At 36.9% G+C, this 15,749-nt stretch overlaps 2 pseudogenes; both read right to left on the reverse strand.

The window, feature by feature from the left end:
- Positions 1 to 550: 550 nt before the first annotated feature.
- On the reverse strand, positions 551 to 10,018 carry LOC148880074 (heterodimeric geranylgeranyl pyrophosphate synthase large subunit 1, chloroplastic-like; annotated as a pseudogene).
- Positions 10,019 to 12,223: 2,205 nt separating this feature from the next.
- On the reverse strand, positions 12,224 to 13,678 carry LOC148880075 (syntaxin-111 pseudogene; annotated as a pseudogene).
- Positions 13,679 to 15,749: the final 2,071 nt, after the last annotated feature.

The following is a 15,749-nucleotide window of genomic DNA, read 5'->3' on the forward strand; positions in this document are numbered from 1 at the left end:
TCTTTGCATTTGCATTTGGAGTAAATTTTGGGGTTAAAAGAAAAAAAAATCGTTTAGAATCCAATGTATTTTCATTTCTTTGTTTTATATCAATACCCTGATTTTGAAATGGGGATTCATGTGATGCACATGACATCCATCCATCAGACTGATATCCAGTGAACAGAATATAAAAAATATATAAGCGAGCACTTTTGGTGTTTTTAACCTAATTTGATCACCAACAAAGAGGGATCACAATAATTTTGTATGCAAACAAACACCCTATAATAACAAATTTTAAGAAACCATTTTTTTTCTTTTATTTTAGGGAAAATTCCCGATAGGTACCCTATACTTTAGGCTGAATGTCAATTTAGTACCCGAACTTTAAAATGCAACAATCTAGTACCCGAATTTTCATTTTGCGACAATCTGGCACCAGCCGCTAAATGGCATGCAAAAAGACAAAAATGCCCTTTAAGTGTCATCTAATTTTCTTTATCAACCATTCTGTAAAACCAGACCGGCAGTGCCGCTTATTCATCCTCCTCTCCGCCCCTCTAATTTGCTAGCCTAAGAATGCTGCCATGGCTACCGTTGTCCCAACAGTAGGAGCTATTAATAGTAGATGGCTGAGATTTCGGATGACAGATGAGAATACTTGGCAAACCTTTGTAATGTTCAAAATATCATCCACCACCTGAAACAACAAACCAGTGCACCTGGCATACCTTCTCACCCTCTCCATCTTGGCCATGCTTCCTCCATCCATGATCATTCCACAAATGGTCGAAACTTCAAGCAGCTTTGCAGTCTTGTGGATATGAATGTACTCCAATTCCTTTAGATCCACTACTTGCTGTCCCTCATAGGCAATGACAACAATTTGGCCTGCCACAAGTCCATAAGACCCAATTGCTGCACCTAGCTAGGCCACTACCTGGATGACAAGCTCCGGCGGCACACTGATGGTCCTAGCGACATGCTCAAAGGCAAGGGAAAGCAGTGCATCCCAAACCAGAACAACTATGGCTTCCCCAAAAGCCTTATGGTTGGTGGGCTTGCCTTGTTTCAGATCATCGTTGTCCATGCAAGGGAGGTCATCGTGTATGAGTGACATGGTATGAATCATCTCAACTGCACACGCCACGGGAAGAGCTAGCGACTTTGTTAGTATTTGTCAATTTCAAAAAAATATATATATTTATTGGATTGACAGTTGATACATATGGGTCTATGAGAGTGTTTTGTAAGTTGAAGATAAACTCATATTTGGAGTGGGATTCTAAGTGTGGTAGGATTGGATTGAGATTAGTTTGATGGGAAATTAGTCTCAATCAGTGATAAGAATTATTAGAGTCCTAATCGCCTCTAAATAGGGGTTATAAAAACCACATAGTAGTTCTGGACCCATCACTATTGGCCTCAAGATCTAAAGAGACCAATGAACTCAAAGAGCTGATAAAAAAAAAAAAAAAACACAACACAAACATTCAACAATAATGGCCGGATCTCAGAGTGGAATGCAAATAAGTAAATATATCTGAATCTGATTTATTTCAAGTTTGTCAATTGAATGAGCTTAAAATCTTGCAATTGGTATCAGAGCTAAGTTCATCAGTTGATGAACGACTTGGCCGAAATTTGGTTAAATGTTAGTTACTGATAAAATTTCGATTTATCTCTAGTTGATATGTCCGAATCGTCTTTATTAGATTTGACTATTCGTTTCCGATTGATTCGTCTTGAAAAAATTTTGGGTAATTGTTTGGATGTCTCCATCCGATTCATCTCCAAAATCCAATTGCTTTAACGTCTTGGGTTGTTTAAACACTCGTCGGTTTTCTCTCTTTGGGATTATAATTGGAAGAGCTATATTACAGCCGATCAAGTTTTTCAATCGGCTATTCTTTCTTAGCCCTTATAATAACTAATGGGTATTAATCAATGATTGCAGCTGCTAATTTTCTTTAACTACTTGTTTATTTTATATGGTATAAAAGGGGCTTTCCCCATCAAATAATTAATGATTGCTGGCTGTTATTTGTTTATTTTGACTTGGCATACAGGGTTTTTTTTTTCCCCATCAAACAAAAGGGTTTAAAATAAAAGGGAAAGGCGATTTAACTCATCACCATCAATTATCTCTTTTTACCCTTGGATTAGGTTTAAGTATTCAGAAGTTAAAAAATAATTTCTAAAGGATCTGTTCTCAGTAACACCCTTGGATTTTGTCAGCTTGTTCAAATATTCTAAGAGAACTATATCAAATCAAAACTTGTTTTCCATCTATTTCCATCTTGTTAGCCTGTTCAACGATTTATACCCAACTAACTCTATCTCCATTCCTATTGGTTTATTTGATATATTATTTGTTTTATATTTTATTCGCTTTCGTTTGTATTGAATTTTATTTCCTTATTAAGATGAATTATTTGATGCGTTCGTTGGTAATATATTTCTGTTTTATATGCTTAAATGCAAGGTATACATTTAGACTACATCATTGATTGAAACTTAGGGACATTTTAGTAAATGGATGGTACCAAAGTGCTTAAAATTTATAACATGATAACCAAGAGTTCAATCCCCTATTTGTTATTTTAAGAACGTTGAGAATTGAGATAGGTTGTGATTAACATTCTTTTTTTATTCTTATTATGGTTAGCCCAAAGGTGACACTTAGCATTATGATAAAGATGGAATGAGACAAGGGAGGAAATTATATGGTGTGTAAATGAACTTCTTAATCCCAAAGGAATAAGAGATCATATACATTCATATATGGAACTTGCTTTGTTTGAGCAATGTTTATTCATTGAGAATGATGATGTGGTTATTTATCTTAGCCCAAAGGAAGGGGTAGATGAGCCATAAACATCTAGGGTGATATACTGTCTCCATGCCAGTCATTAGATGTTCCCTATATTAGATAGTGTATGCCCTTATGATGTACATTATGACATTTATTGTAAATGAATAAAGTACATATTTGATTCATGTTATTGTAGTGTTTTTATGTAATACCCTTAAAATGAACACATATGAGACTCGTGTTAGTTTATAATCTTCATAGCCGTTGAATAGATTTATCCTGCCAATACTGATACTGATGTGCTACAAAGTTGGTTGGGGTGGCTTGTCTTAGTTGCTAGGGTGAAACCTAAGGTACATGCAGTGTGGGTTTTCTTGAAACCCTGAACAGGACCAGAATTCCAGTATTGCCCTGAACCTTGGAAATAGATGGACAAAACTTGAATGTTACACCTGACCCTTAGACTCGATTATGATACTGCACTAAGTGTCGAATTGGGCTGTCTTTGATATGCCAATCAATGAGATCCTTAGAGGGGGTCAAAACCTGTGTATGTTGGGACAGTCCAAGAATTCATCTGAGTGGGTGATCATAGTGACAGGATCAGCCCCTTTGTCGGACAAAGTGAATGATTGAGGATGCACTCTCTCTGACAGAAACCAAAGCTACCGATAGCCGATTTCAATCGTTGAAATTTGTTTTGCAAAATATATTTATATAGAGTTGTACACACACACACACACACACACACACACACTATATATATATATATACACACACACACACACATATATATATATATATATATATATATATATATATATATATATATATTACGGTTTCAAAATGTTTGCAAAAGGTTTTAATTCCCGAGATCCATGTGAGTAGAGAGTGCAACATTGTTCCTTGCAACCGAGGGAGAGGTCCTCTCTTGTCGGGCAATGTTTGATCATTATGGGCTGAGAGGTTAAGTGTAAGACCATTGAGGGTAATACCTAATGGGCTAATTTTGCATCTGCCCATAGTCCTTGGGTTTTTATAAGGTGGCTTGACTCAGGGACCACTTAGTGTAAGTGTTGGGCCCATTAAGAGCCCATGGTGATGGGCTTAGGGGTTCACTGTTTCCTATAGTGAATTTGGCCAGGCCTTGTAGCAGAGGCTGGGTTGAACCCATGTGGCTGATGCGTAGATCAATGTTTGGGTCCCATGCCATACAAGGATACCAAATTGGGCAGCAGTTTGTAGGTTATGTGAGCACATGGACTTAATGGGCCTAAAGCCCAATTCAAAATGGTATAATATGATTATTTAAATAGGGGCGGTTCTGGAATTTATATTAGTAGATATGATAGGGAGTTATCCCTATCCACTCAGAGAGTTCAGATCCAAATAAAGATTTGGATTAGGAAACTCTTAATAAGATTAGGAGGGTTGATCTTTATCTGCAAATAAGATAAGGGTTTATCATTATCTTTTAAAGAAAGTTCAGATCCAAATAAGATTTGGATTAGGAAACTCCTAATGGGATTAGGAGAAGCTCTCTTTAAGGCTATAAATAGAGGAGGAGGGCAAACCCTACTGCATCCAATCAAATTACAGATTCAAGTGAGAAGACAGCTCCAATTAGACTGATGCCATCTTCTGCTCTTGCCTCCCTCTATTGCTACCGCCATAGCCAGTTCGATCTCTAGCGTTCTTGATATCAGTCTGAAGTCGTGCTCACTCGCCCTCAATTTAATTCTTGCTAAAGAGTTCGATTCTTGCTGAAGAACCACCTGTTGATTCTGCTCCACCCTACGCTGTGTCATCTTTAGTGGGAGAAGTCTTTGGTATTCTCCTTGGGTGTGAACACCTTCATTGGGAGTTATTGTTACTCCGTATCAGGTACATTCCTCTCCTACCTTTTGGTTTTAGATCTGGTCTGGTTTAGGTTCAAGATTGATCATTGAAAATGCAATTTTCTAAAACAGGGAATGTGATTCCCACATGAGAGAGAAAGAAATTTTTGAAATTTCGCCCAACCTTCCTGCAGGGTTCGGTTGTCCATATGATGGATCTCTCATCCCTTCACCCTATTATATGTGATTAGATGTGATGCAAGATGTATGGACTTTAGATATAAATATACTCTCTTGATATCATGATTGCTTAGTTTTTTTTTAAATAACGATTAGTTTGATGGTTTAAAATTGCAGTTGATGTGAACACCTTTTCTAGACCTAATCGACCTTACCCTATAGAACTTCTCACCAATAATAATTATAAGAGATGGAGAGGAAAATTGGAATCCTACTTAGGAATCCAAGAAATAGACTTTTGTCTCACTCAACTTGAGCCATCTAAGCTTGCTCCCAATGCTTCTAAGGCACTTAGAACTAGATACACCACTTGACAACATAGAGGCATAGTTTGCTAGATCAACCATAGCCCTCACAATGAGCTTGTTCACACAATTCTTCAATATTAGTTTTGAGCCTAGAATGAATGTTAGAGAGTTTATCTCTAAGATGTTAGGAATTGTTTACCAACTTAGAGATTTGAAGATGAAATTAAGCGATGGACTTTTAATGTATGTTGTCATGCAAAATTACCAAAATCCTTTGAGACCTTTGTAGTGAACTTTAATACAAGTGCAACAAAATGGACTGTCAATGAGATGATAAATCAATGTTCTTGAGAAGAAGAAAGGCAGAAAAGATAGAAAATATAATCTGCTCATTTCACCTCCTTGGGTCCTAAAACGAAACCTTCCAAGAAATGTACAAAAAAGGACAATGAGGGAAAGAAGAAATATAAGAAGGGTAAAAAGGTGTCACCCACCAAACAACCTGAACCGAATCTGACTGCCATTGAGCTAGCCACCATTGTGGATAAGGTTGTATGTTACTATTGCAAAATGCCTAGACATTTTATAAGCAATTGTCAAAAGTTGAAACAGAAGAAAAAGAAACAAGGTATTTCTTATGTAGCCTCTGAAGTAAATTTTTTAGACACCCCATCTGATGTCTGGGTTGTTGACTCTGATTGTACGGTTCATATTGCTAATTGTGTACAGGGGTTCCAGAATCTAAGAAGAATTGATGATGGAGAGGAGATACTAATATATACAGGAGATGCACATAAAGTAAAGGCAATTAGCATAGGGATCTTTAGATTAGTCTTAGATATTGTATATGTTCAAGATTTATTGGATACATTATTTGTACCCACTATGAAGCGCAACCTTCTTTCCATTTCTAAGTTAGATACAATTGGATATTCCTTTCATTTTGCTTCATGTACTTTGTTAATGTTACATGATGCAAACACTCTTGGTTCAGGTGTTCTTCATAATGGATTATATCTATTAAATTTGAATAGGTCCAATGCATTTTTCCTTGCTAAAAATTATGTTATGTTGATAAATGAAAATGATAAAAGAAAAATGCAATGTGATAATTCTTCCCTATTATGGCATAAAAGGTTATGGCACATTTCTAGGGAGAGATTGGAATGATTTGTCAAATATAATATCTTGGCTGCGCTAGATTTCAGTGACCTTAATTTTTGCATAGACTATTTGAAAGGAAAAATGACAAGAAAACCCTTTCCTAAGGGTACTAGGTCAAACTCTTTTTTAGAACTGATTCACTCTAATGTATATGGCCCTTTTAGGCATGTTGCATGAGGTAGACAAAAAATATTTTGTGATCTTTATTGATGATTACTCAAGATTTGGGTACATACACTTGATGGAACACAAGTCTGATGCTTTAGAAATGTTCAAAATTTATAAAGCTGAAGTTGAAAAGCAACTAGGGAAGCAAATCAAGGCAATAAGATCTGATAGGGGAGGAGAATATGATAGTTTTGATGCTTTTCTTCAAGATCATGGAATTGTTCATCAAACCACAATATCAAGAACTCCGCAACAAAATGGAGTTGCAGAAAGGAGAAATAGGACATTGATGGATATGGTGCATAGTATGATTGCTGGGTCAACCCTATCTGAATCCTTTTGGGCAAAAGCACTCAAAATGGCTGCCTACATATTGAATCGAGTACTCACCAAAGCAGCATTGAAAACTCCATTCGAACTTTCGATTGGTAGGAAACCCAGCCTAAATCATCTTTATGTTTGGGGCTGCGAAGCAGTGGCTAAGATTAACAAACCTGATATACCTAAAACTACTAGTAGGGACAATTGTGTGTTCGTAGGGTACCCTGAATGATCTAGGGGTTATTGATTGATTGAATCATCTAACCTAAGCAATGCAATTTTTGAGTCTAGAGATGTGGAATTTTTAGAAGAGACTTCTACATCACAAGGGAGAGGACAAGTAGAATTTGAAGAACTCTCAGAGTTCAAACCTTTATTCTATTGAATCTATTGATCCTCCTACAATTGTTAGAGAAGAACCTTAGTGCTCCCAAAGAGTGAGAATGTCTACCATATCAAATGATTTTCTTGTGTATTTATCTAGCTCATCTATTGATGATGTTGCAGACCCAAATAGTTTCTCTAAAGCCTTAACTCATAAAAACTCAATCGATTGGATAATGGCAATGCAAGAAGAAATGTGATCCATGGAATAAAATTCTGTATGGAAATTGGTTGACCTCCTTGTAGGTGCAAAGTCCATTGTTTGCAATTGGGTTTTTAAGACTAAGGGAGGCTCAAGTGGTCAAATTGAGAAACATAAAGCAAGACTCATAGCCAAGGGCTATACTCAAAAGAAGGGTATTGATTATGATGAGACTTTTTCTCCTATCTTAAGAAAGGACTCTCTTAGAATATTATTAGCTCTTGTGGCACATTTTGATTATGAATTACATCAAATGGATGTAAAAACAACTTTTTTAAATGGTGATTTAGATGAAATTATTTACCTGGACCAACCTAAGGGATTTGTAGCCAAAGGACATGAAAGGCTAGTATGTAAGTTGAACAAACCATTGTATGGAATCAAGCAAGTTTCTAGACAGTGGTACCATAAATTTCATAGCATTATCACTAAGTTCGGATTTAAGGAGAACACTGCCGACAATTGCATTTACACCAAGACCAGTGGGAGTATCATTATATTTTTAATGATATCCTCTTGGCTTCTAATGATCTAGCATTGTTACTTGATACTAAGACCTTGTCTAGGTCTTTTGACATGAAGGATCTTGGAGAAGTCTCATATGTTTTGGGAATTAAAATTTAGTGTAATAGATGTATGAGAATGTTGAGATTATCACAATAAGGGTATACAAAGAAAGTGCTAGAGAGGTTTGGGATGGAAAATTATAAATCTGGTGAATTTCCTGTTGTAAAAGGAGACAAACTGCATAAGGAGCAATGTCCGCAAAATGATTTAGAACGCAAAGAAATGGCAAACATTCCATATGCCTCTGTTGTTGGTAGTATCATGTATATCATGATTTGCACCTATCCGGATATTTGCTTTGCTACTGGTTTGCATGGTAGGTTTCAACATAATCCTAGAATGGATCATTGGAAGACTGCTAAAAAGGTTTTAAGATACTTGCAAAGAACTAAACACTTCATGTTAGTTTTCATCCAAGTAGACCAGTTGAAAATTATGAGATATGCTGACTCAGATTTTAAAGGTGATCTTGATAATCAAATGTCCACTTCATGATACATTTTCACTCTTACCAGTGGTGCTATTTCTTGGAGAAATCATAAGCAAGAATCTACATCTCTCTCCACAATGGAAGCTGAATATGCCTCATGTTGTGAAGCTGCAAGGCATGCTTCTTGGATTAAAGAGGCACGTCATCATGCAAGATCAAAGCACATAAAGGTCCAATATCATTATGTTAGAAAAAATATTTCTAAAAATGAATTAACAGTCTCTTACATGTCCATTGAAGACATGCTAGCTGACGCTTTGACTAAGGGTTTACCTATCAAACCCTTCTAATGTCATGTATCCAATATGGGTGTAATAGATGCTAGTGAATTATTTTGATTAGTGGAAATATCATATTCATCTTGTTTTGTTTTGACATTGATATCATTTAATGTTCATTAATGATGATGACTCATTTGATATTTTATAATTTAGCAATATATATTTGCACATTTGATTTCCCACATGGGAGTTTAATTGTTCATGTAAATTTGATAGCTTGGGCATTCATGGTGACTGGACATCACCTATTAAGCCCTCAGTGGATGAAATGGTTGCTAAAAATAGCATTCTTGACCACATGGTTTGACATCCAAGTGGTATGTGTCTGATTAACAAATTTACACATGAAGTTTAGTGACCATATTTGGAGATGCCTTTGATGGCTTCCCAAACCACCATTCCCAATTTTGTTTTGGCCTGTGGAAGGTATGCTTATAGATGCTTTGACGATGGAAATGAGTCACTACTGCATAATAGCATAGGTCTCTCCTGCTTGGGCGTTTGTAAGGACATTGAAAATGGGACTGATTTGATCTTGCACTCTCATAACACATGTTGTTTTTGGTTTTTTTTTTTCTTTATGAGTGGCCACTCGATTTCAAAAAAAAAATTGTTTCAACCCAATGAATGTTTTGTTTCAAAACTTTTCCTTTTTCTAAACTGTGACAAACAGTGGGAGATTGTTAGTATTTGTCAATTTAAAAAAATATATATATATATATTTATTGGGTTGACAGTTGATACATATGGGTCTATGAGAGTGTTTTGTAAGTTAGAAATAAACTCCTATTTGGAGTGGGATTCTAAGTGTGGTAGGATTGGATTGAGATTAGTTTGATGGGGAACTAATCTCAATCAGTGATAAGAATTGTTAGAGTCCTAGTCACCTCTAGATGGGGGTTATAAAAACCACATAGTGGTTTTGGACCCATCATTGTTGGCCTCAAGATCTAGAGAGACCAGTGAACTCAAAGAGATGATAAAGAAAGAAGCACAACACAAGCATTTAACAACAATGGCCGGATCTCATAGTGGAATGCAAATAAGTATGCATATTTGAATCTGATTTGTTTCAAGTTTTTCAATTTAATGAGCTTACAATCTTGCACTCATCCCCTCCCACTAACTTACAGGATTTGATGCACAGGATGGGGCGGATGCGCTTCTCGCCGGCTAGCAATGAATACCTCATGGCCTCATGTATCTTGAGTGGATGTTTCAGAGGAACAACCTCATCCAGAGCCTTGTTCACTCTTTTAGCCTTTGTGGCCATGTATTCCTCAAAATGGAACACCGAGCCTGAGTGGTTCAGTGGCATGCTTGGACCATCAAGATGGCAGCTTCCAAACAGAGGAGAATCGCTGACAAAATTCCAATATTTTTTTAGGTTATGGCGAGTGGAAAATAGCTAAAGTCCAACTAAGAATCATTTTTATATCTGGCAATGTATTGTGATGAAAAACTAGGTTTATAGAAAATGGTTTTCTAACAGAACCATCCAACTACAGAGTTGTTGGTATTATCTATTATCCTATTCCTATGAGATAAGCCATAAGAGTCTCAAGTTCAACTCTCAAGAGTAAGTGAGTTGTAACAAATATATAGACTCTAGACTCGACAGCGTCAGGGGACTCAGGGCCGGCTAAAAGCGCCAAGCCCAACTCCGAAAGTCCACAGTCTAAATCAAAATAAAGGTAGCGATTAGCGAAAGCTCAAATTAATAAAGATGTTCTTCGAATCCTACGGTCGTCTAGTATTGTAGGAAGAATGCACAAGTGTTGACTGTTTTTAGCGACTCACTCGCTTCCTATTGCTGCTACCGGTGGTACTGTTGTGAGGGTGACTGGGGAGCTGGTAACGAATGCTTCCGTCGTCGCAGTTGGATGGAGGGTGGTACTGGTAGTATATCTGAGCCGCCCCTCAACTGCGTACAGAGAGCTTGGGCTCTGTTTCATTTTCTTGAGAAAGAAGATGATGAAAATGTCTAAGGGTAATTTTGACATTTTCAAAAGTCACATGATATACATAACTAACAGTTCATTAATGGTAGGTACTAGATTGTTACAAAATAAAAGTTCGGGTACTAGATTGTCACGTTTTAAAATTTTGGTATTAAATTAGCACTCGACCAAAAGTACATGATACCTATAAGGAATTTTCCCTTTATTTTATAGGAAAAATCTATGCTACCAGAAAGACATGATACTAGAAGAGCTTTATTTGCTTATTTATTTCTTTTCTGTTCCATGGAGTTACACAACAAGGGTAGCCCGGCCATCCCCCAAATCCAAACCCCCTCACCCTGATTCAAGAGATATTCAATCCCAAGTCTCTACCACAACCAGCCATAAACCTTACCAACTAACCATGACCTTACTTATTAATTAAGCATAAAGCAAGTTTGTTTATCCACATGAAACATATATTCTTGGCAATAATTATGCATTATTTAGGGAATCCATATCACCTTCCAACAAAATACGTTCCAACAATATACCAATATCATTATTTACGTTCCAATATGAAACGGCAAGTCCCATTTTTATGATGGGTTCTAGTTTCGTAATGAGATAATGTGTGGTGTCAGATCAAATTGGTAGGGTGTTTGAAACTTGTTTTGTTGGTAGGAGATTCTAATTTTTATTTAAGAACTTTAAACGGTGAAGGATCCCAAATATTTGATGAACAAGATAAACATATCCTGCTAAGCTCAATAATAGAAGTTCCATAATTAGCAAAGATTAGGAAACACGTGATGCAACGACAAGATCATAGTTGGGGATAAACAAGCATCAAATCCCATTATATTTAAATATTTACCTAAAAAGAGAATCACATTTTAAAATATTTAAAACACTGCCTATGATTAGGGATGCAAATGGATGGGATTGGATTTGAATCAGGGCATGTTTCATGTTGGATCTGTTCCGATCGGATCTGATAGGAAATTGAATCCTATCAGATCTTTAGATCTGATTTGATCAGAATTGTTTTCTTTAAAAAATAATAAATTATTGAAAGAAAAAAATAAACCATACCAATTTAAATAAAGAAAAAACAAAAAATACAAGTATTTTTTATTTATTTTTATCATATATATACATGCTTTTTATAAAAATTAAATAATATAACAAATTTATAAAAATATAATATAAATAATATATTTATGAATAAATAAATAGCACATATATATATATATATTTATTTATTTATAAATATATAACAATCGGATTGGATCTTATCAGATAGAGAGTTAATCTGAGTCCAATCCGATCCGATTCAATCCAAAGATCCAACAAGGGGTGATCCAAATTCAACCAAATAGAATGGGATTGGATCATGATTCGATCCATTTGTTCCCCTACCTATGATGTTAACGTGTCATGTGATATCAAAACTTTTATTGCATTAATATAAAATGCCACACTTCATTAGTTATCTATCTCTATATCTCCCTTCCGTTAGTGACCAAACAGAAAACATCAACATTTACAAAATTACCCTAAAGCGTCATTCAGTTAATTTATAAAGTACCATATTTGCCCTCATTCTTCTCCACCGCACCATGCCTGTCTTGTATCCCCAACACCGTCTCAAGAACATTCCCCTCCTATGCTCTTGCACCGCCGTCTAGAGTAGCTCCTCCCCTCCCATTCCTGCCCCACTTGATATAATCTTCTCCATCACCTCTTCCTCCGGGTACTCCCCTATTACCATGAAATATCGATGACCCACACCGTCTCTTTATACTCCACCATTATCCACTGCCTCATCTCCTAGAAGTCCATCAGCTCCTTTAGCTTCTTTTGTAGCATGATGGTGACCGAAGTCCTTGTGCGGTCCACCAGTGTCTCTTTTCGGTATCCAAAGAGCCTCCTGATGGTGTGCAATCCGGCCGGTCCTAATTGTCAATGACCTTGTCTCTGAATGGAGCTACAGAGAACCTGAAACGGAGAAGATGAGGAAACTCCGAGGGGAACCCGGTGAGATTGCTCTAAAGCTCAAGTTAGAATTCTCTCAAAGGCAAGATAAAACCAGATAGCACAAAGTTCACATACCTTGTTATTGGGGGTGGGGGGCCTTTTATAACTACTTTGTGCACTCACTCTGAGGCTTCTATCAGGTCGGGTATGATTACTTCTGTGCTTCTACCAGTTCGAGTGTCATCCCTTTTGCTGGGACAGAACCGCCACTGCTCCTTGTCGGAGCTGTCTCTGTAACTGGAGATGGCGATGGCAGGTGGCCGTTTGAAATGCGGCTGTCAAGCGTCAGATCCCAAGTCAGTCAGGTGTGTCACCCCTGGATACGAACTTCCTCGATGTCAGGCATGGTACGGTTGTTCAGTTTGGCGTCCTGGAGGCGAAGTGCTGGAGTGGTGAGCGAGGTGAAGTCTTGATTTCGGAGGTGTGTCCCAATTTGCCACGGGGCAGGCCAGTTCAGAGAGGTGTATCCCAAACTGCCATAGGACAGCCAGTTCGGGTTACTGCCCTTTGAGTTTGGATCGAAGCCTAAGGGAGAGTTCGGCCTCCTTGTAGGGAGTTCGGACCGCTGGTTCCTCCTTTTGGTGCTCGCGCCTTAGGCGTGGTGTTGTGCCAAGCTGTTGCCTTTGCCACGTATTGCGTAATTACGAGGTTGGGCCAAATCTTCCTTCATCACCTCCTATTGGTAGTGTTGGCGCAGTCCATATCCTCGAGTTGAGACTTTATGCTTCTTACCTTTTAAGCACGGTCACGATATCGGCATTGGTTCGTGTGTGCAGGGATTTTAGGGCCTCCGGCTTATGGAGGCACTTGCTCTCTTCGTTGGCTTGCTGTAGTCAGCCAAGGATGTCTCTGATGAAACTAATCTCTTTCACCATCTCGACCTCCTATGATCTATTTGATTTTGCATCCCCGTCACTACCAACTTCCAAATCTTTCATGGCTTCTTTCTTCAGATGCACATAGTTGAGGAAGGGTTTTGTTATCAAATCGTTCATCTTGCTCTGTTTTCTCTATCTCGGTTGAAACTTGGAATCACAGAACTTTGGAAGAAGAAAGCTTCAGCTGCGAGAGTAGATTATGGCTATATGAGATGTTTTTCGATTTAAAGGACCCAATTTTGAAAATAATTTCCTTCCTAGAAGTGAAATCTATATACAAATGACTTACAATGATGCATTTATATAGAAGAATGATTTGGAAACTTGTATATAGAAAATTGTGGGGCTGAAAATATACAACACACTGTGTGCTTTATGATTTGGAAACCCACGTACAAAAAATTCATGAGAATGAGCCCTCGTTCCCATTAGCTTCCTTGACTGGTAATGGTGGATGGTTGGCTATAGGAACCTCATACGGATGATCAATATCATCTTGTTCCCCACCATAAGTATCTTGCATCACCTTGGAGCTGTCAATGCCAGGCAGCCAGGCCAATGAATGGTGAACATTAGTTAATTCTGTGCTGAAAACAACATCCCATTAGCGCAAACATTTGCTGGTTTGAGGATTTTTTATAAGAAAAATACTCTATATCATTCAACAGGTTCATACCTCCAAAAAACATTAAAATTTTATGCTTCAATAAATAGATTTTTTTCTAAGTCAAGTAGGGCAATAAACAAGAGAAACATAACTGAACACAAAATTACAAATTCTTGGAAGATTGAAAGAGGAGGAAGAAATCAGCAAATAAAGTTCAGGGAGAAAAGGAAAGAGTTGTGTTCCGTTTGGGTTTGGATAAAAGATTGAAAGAGGTGTTGCTTTCCTCCTCTTTAGACGATAGAATTCAGGGATAGGACAGAGGATAAAAGAGCTTGACAGGAGAGGTAAAGAGGATAACAGGTCGACAGGGGTATTTCAGTAAAAACGTATGCAAACTAATTTGCAAAAAGGTAAAATGGGAATTTGGAATAAAATTGATGCACCGGTCGGACGTTTTCTGTTTGGGTCATAGCTGGAAGGGAGGTTTTTGTCGAATTTTTTAAAAATTCAGAGGAAGTTTTTGTTAAAATAAAATTATAGAAAAAAATTTTATGATTATAAAAAACGTTAGGGGAGGTTTTTGTATTTTACCCTAATTAATATAACATCAAACTTAACAAGATTAGATTGGCTAGCAAGCAAAGGGACGACGACAGAGTTTTATTGTGTTGGTATCACTTGTGTATAGTCATGGATCCGCTCATTGATCATAAATGTATTAATTTCGTTCCTTCTAATCCTTTATGCTCAAGGTTGCATTTGGCTGAAGTACAAATTTTATTTGCATTGACATGATGCATAGACGTGCAAAAGATAAATTAAATTGTGGTTTACTTTTACATAGGGGTGCAAATTCGCGTTGACCTGAGATAGTATTTTGTATTGTTTTGAGTTTGAGGCTTTTGGCAAATTTTGATAAAAGTCGAATGCAAGCCTATTAAAGCTACATCCTATTTTTTTGTACTAGTAAACGTACGTATATTTGCACGTGACAGTATGTCTAAGACAAAACTATTTATAATTCACGGACAGTTTCTAAACGGTTATAACTTATAAGTGGGTAATTTTTAAACAATTATGAGTGGGTAGTTTCTGAACAGTTATGAGTGGACAGTTTTTGAAGTAAGAATAAAGGACATATATGCCCTCTTTTTGCCCGCTGTGTGCTTAGACAAAAAGGGTAAAAAACGTTGAATGAAAAATCCAAAAAATAAGGGAATTCACACTTGTATAAGTAGTATAAATATAGGAGTAAGAATAAGGTAAGATGAAATTAAGATAATGTGGTCTAGTTGATATTGGAAAGAATTGAAGTTGGAGGAAGGTGGTGCAAATTTTGCACCAGCTTTTAGGATGCCAAATTTGCAGTGACAGTGGGTGCATAAGAGCTTGAAAAAAGAGTATATATTTTTGAATTTTATTTACCAAGTAGAAATGCAAATTATAATTACAAACAAAAATAAAACTGAACTGGCCAAAACAAATTCTGCACATAATCAAGATTTGTACTGCAATCACACGCAACTTAAAAACAAAAATAAGGAGCAATCTTCATTTTTTTTCTACTTTTACGAGTGCCAA

This window comes from Nelumbo lutea, chromosome 1, assembly GCF_056320005.1.
Source record: "Nelumbo lutea isolate HS-2025 chromosome 1, American lotus-T2T, whole genome shotgun sequence".
NCBI classification, from domain to species: Eukaryota; Viridiplantae; Streptophyta; class Magnoliopsida; order Proteales; family Nelumbonaceae; genus Nelumbo; species Nelumbo lutea.